Here is a 4,687-nt window from a genome sequence, read left to right as displayed (position 1 = left end):
CAATAAACTAGATATAGCAATAAGCTAGCTGTAGCAGTAAGCTAGATGTAGCAATAAACACAGTCTGTGTCCTCATTCACACATCTACATGCACATTCACACACCCATGGGACACAAATAGGAGATTATGAGGGGTTCAGTGTCCTGCTCAGGGACATGTGGTGGCATATTGATGGAATCCAACCACCAACACACTGGAGAGAGACTGGAGAAAGATTTTGGTGGAAAAGGTGAAGCACCCACATCTGCCTTCACTCATTTTTCCCTCTTGAGCAAGACTTAACCCTCCAGATGTTCCCCGGACGCCCTCTGCTCCACGTGTGTCCTCACATGGGCCATGTTAAAAGGCAGTAACTAAATTTCCTCAATGGGGATTAACAGAATTAATCTAAACTAGTCTCCCAACAGTCACCGCCCATGGAGTTCCTGGCTTGACATGCTGCTGTAGATTTCTGCTGCCTCCAGCCTAGTGTTCTGTTTTTGTTTTAATTCTGAAAAAAATTGGAGAATGTTGTTGTTTTTTTTTGTAAGGTTGCAGGAGTTCCTCTGGTTTCAGAGGCTTTTGTCCCATCTGGTGTGTATTTTTTTTTCTTTGTTAAATGAGATCTCATGAAACCCTTTTCATCCGCAGAGATCACATTTTACATGTCTGTAACATCTGGAAACGTCTGCCTGTTTTTATTCCCGCTGAGCTGCAGATGTTTGAGTGCCTTTAGCTACAGGTCACATGACCTGTGGTGGTCTTCCCATCCTGTGATTCAAACCAGCACCTTCATGGTCCTCCTCTATCAGACCTGCTGTCTCATCTTCTCCTCCCCTGCTCTGGTCGGACAGGCGAAGATGAAAGGGCCCAGTTGAAAGGACAAACAGCTGTTCTCCTCCTCGTGTGCAGCGACATAAACACTGTGATCACGGATTCTGTGTGGGGGCCAGTCTTAACCCAAACCCTGCCCCTGCAGTGGTTCTGATGAGAGAAATGCTCCCCTCTTGTGCTCTGTGTTTGATGCAGCAAAAAATATAAGCCATGCTGTAACAGAAGAACGTCCTGGTTCTGTTTGATCTGTGACAGAACATCACAGCTACCAGAACCTTCCTGTTAAAGAGCTGCAGCAGAGGAACAATAAATAACTTCTTATTTCTAGTTTGTTACTGTATTCAGACGACCCTGTAGTCAAACAAAAGCTCCTGCCAGGATATTTGCTCCTTCATGCAGAGAAAACCAATCCGGATCAGAACTTTGTAACCGGATCTTCTCTGGCACCATTATCAGCAAAATGTGGACACGATGGAGGAAACTTCCTGCAGAGCTTTTCTTGTTTTTGCACTTTGCCTGAGTCTTTATTTTATCACACAGTAATATTTTTCTACTCGTGGTTCCTGTCGGACAGAAAACTGTGTTTATCGTTGGGAACTTTCTGATGACACACGCTTAGCTGAAAAAGTCTCCAGCTCATATTTAAAGATAACATCTACTTGTTTATTTTTTTATTTATCTTCAGACAGATTTCCGTGCTCTTCCACTGAAGTTTGTTTGTCTGCTCTATCGTTGAGGTGGTGTTTAGGTTCATCAGAACCTGAATGTTGGAGGAGGACGTTTTGACCCAGATTTGTAGAGAAATTCTGTTTGGTTTCAAATCCCAGTAGGTTTGGTGTATGGTAGACGTGGGGTTTTACTGCTGAGTCAGAGTTTTGACTCAGCAGTAAAACCCTGTGACTCAGCAATGCACTGACTCTGAGCTCTCTTAATATGGACAAATGTTAAAGATGAGTTGTTTTTTATCCCTACTAGCATCAAGGCTAGTAGGGATACTGAGTGTAGGCTTACGGAGAGAAAACTACAAAATGGCGGTGCCTGTCTGAAGCTGTTTTTTCGTTCATTTTTTACTGTACAGTATGCAGTACTGTCCCAATCACATGAGTAATATTAACGTTGACGATCATGTGTCCTGTAAGTTTTTTTTTTCTCGTGTCCAATCTTACTTTGAAAAACCACGAAAGTCGAACCGCCAAGTACCAAGGGACTACTGTAGTTAAAATATTTTATGAACCACTGGAGATATTTTATTTAAACTTTCAAAAAGTAATCATAAGGAATATGTCAACATCTAATTATTTTTTACTCGACCTGATTTTGATGGTTGCCACAGCTACTTTAACAAACACAAACATGTTTTTAACTGGGTCGTGTTTTTACAAAACCTGAGTCTTTCTTAACACACCTGCTTAGTGTCAACTGATCAGATTATCTGAAATTATTGGCAGGCAATATGTATTCCTCCAAGGAATGATGGTTTCATATTTTACTGTGTATAAACCAGATTACATTGTTATACAGTCTACTGTGAAGAAATTGTAGGTAATTTAAAATATCCCTTTAAATCTCAAGCGGCATGAGTCTCAAAGTAGCACTTCATTTTCTCTAGCACTGATGTTGAATCTATTCATCTTTCCTTCGTGAGCTGATCTTCATCCTGTGGGTGTTCCTCTGGGATGTGGTGTCAGAACCCTAATGTTTAGTACTCATCTTCACATGTTGGACTTGTTTCTTTAAATGGGATACCAAGTGTTTGTTTTGTTTTAAATGTGACTGTTTTTTTTTAGTTTTTTTTTACCTTTTTCTATTTAAAGTCTCGTGGGGGGTCTGATATATTTTGGTCACATTAATGAGCTGATTGTTGTCGCTCACATGACTTCAAACAGCAGTTACACTGTGTTTAATATTCATCTGCTGCTTTCTATTACACACATACAGCCAGTAATAAACAACAATGATAATAAACAGATTAAACACGTTGCATTGTATTATTCTGGGAAAACAAACCTGCGGCAGTTGAACTTCAGTTCACTCTGCAGGATAAAATTCAAATACAATATTTCTAAAGTGTGTGTAAAAGATGAAGAATAATCCTAATGATACACAAATGTCCAAAATCATGTTTATTTTTAATAAAATCTAAATTACTGTTCCTGTATTGACATTTACATGACTGAACAAATTAAAAGTTTCTTGCAAAAACAGGATAGGATTATTAGCATTATAATGTTTGTTCGTGTTAACAGAAAATAAAAGCAGCTGAAATATAGCTGAATGCTATGCTATGCCAGGGATTTGCCTGGCTAAATAAATAAAGGTTAATAAAATTATAAACAAACAAATTCTAGATTAGTGGAGGCACCTAGTGGCAGAAATGAGAACTACAAAAATAATTCTAAACTACTTACCATAGGGCTAAAAACAAGCAGTCTATTGTACAATGATAGTACAAAAGTCACATAACTTGTAAATAAATCATATTTTATTCCTGAGTAATTTTATGGAGAAAATATCAGGAAATTACATAATTTTTAAACATATTTTTAGCATCATATCACAGAAACATTTAAAATGTGAAGGTCATGATTTTTCTGTAATTCTAAATTGAAGTATCTACCCGGCTGAGTCAAAACTGTTTTTTTCCTTTGGAACTTTATTGTCTCAAAGTATAAGAACAAAGGCAATTTACAAACAACGAAGAACAAATAAGTGTTGAGACTGGGCTCAATAAACATGAAAACAAACAATAGGCACATTCAAAATCAAGCAACAGTCTGACATTGATCAAATAAAATAGACAGTCCTGACCATCTTTGTGAGAATTTTTTTAAATTATTATTTTAATGGCTAAAATTTACTGGGGTTTTTTTGGGGACTGGAATGCCAAATTATTATTTTTTTTTATGCACATTCTTTACAGTGATGAGAAAAAGACAGTCCACCTTTATTCAGTTCTAGGATTTCACATGAAACTTTTCTGGTTGTAAATTTATCCGAACCTAACCTCATGTGAACAAAAACACACAAGAGATTTTAAAATGTATATTTATTAAACAAACTTCAAGTAAAAATGGGGAAACTGTGTCCCCACATCTTTTCCACTCACTGGAACACAAACTTTATGTCATTAGAACTCAACATCATGAGGCCGAACATGTCTCCAACAGAAAAAGAACAAATATATTTGTAAAGTTATCCAGGCATGTAATTATCTGAACAGGACTTTTGTCACATCAGCAATGAAATGTATAAAACATGCCAAAGAACAGAACACATGTGGGATGTAGCTGGAGTGTCTGAGCAACTCTGAAGGATTTTCTCCAAACACAACATCCCAGTACATTTCAAACCCAACAGGACTCTGACAGAGGCTGGTCCATCCTCAGAACAGAATCCAAAAACCCAAACTGAAGTGTGGAGTCTGCAGTTCAGTGCAGCGAGGAACATTCAGACGTCTAAGTTGGAGAAACTAAAGAACAACTCCACAGATACATGGCTCAACACAGGAGAGCAGCTCTTCAGGACAAGACTCAGCTGTTCACCTACACCTCAAGGATAAGGACCAAAATGTTCATATTTTGGACGGAGAAGACAGTAGGGGTGTGCGTTACTATAAGGTTTAGCATTGATCTGATACCAAGTAAATGTGGGCCAGATATCGATACTGATACGTTTTAATCATTATGTTATAACTCTACATATGAATTGAGTTTTACAACCTTAAAGTTTTTTTGCTCATTAGATTGTTAATTACATAAAACCCAGCACAGACTCTTGACACAATTAATGGTAAATTGAGTTCGATTCAGTTTATTTATATAGCACCAAGTCACAACAGAAGTCATCTCAAGGCACTGAACAGAAACATTCATT

Source organism: Nematolebias whitei, chromosome 11 (assembly GCF_014905685.2).
Source record: "Nematolebias whitei isolate Nwh7 chromosome 11, NemWhi1, whole genome shotgun sequence".
NCBI classification, from domain to species: Eukaryota; Metazoa; Chordata; class Actinopteri; order Cyprinodontiformes; family Rivulidae; genus Nematolebias; species Nematolebias whitei.
This window is presented reverse-complemented; position numbering follows the sequence as displayed.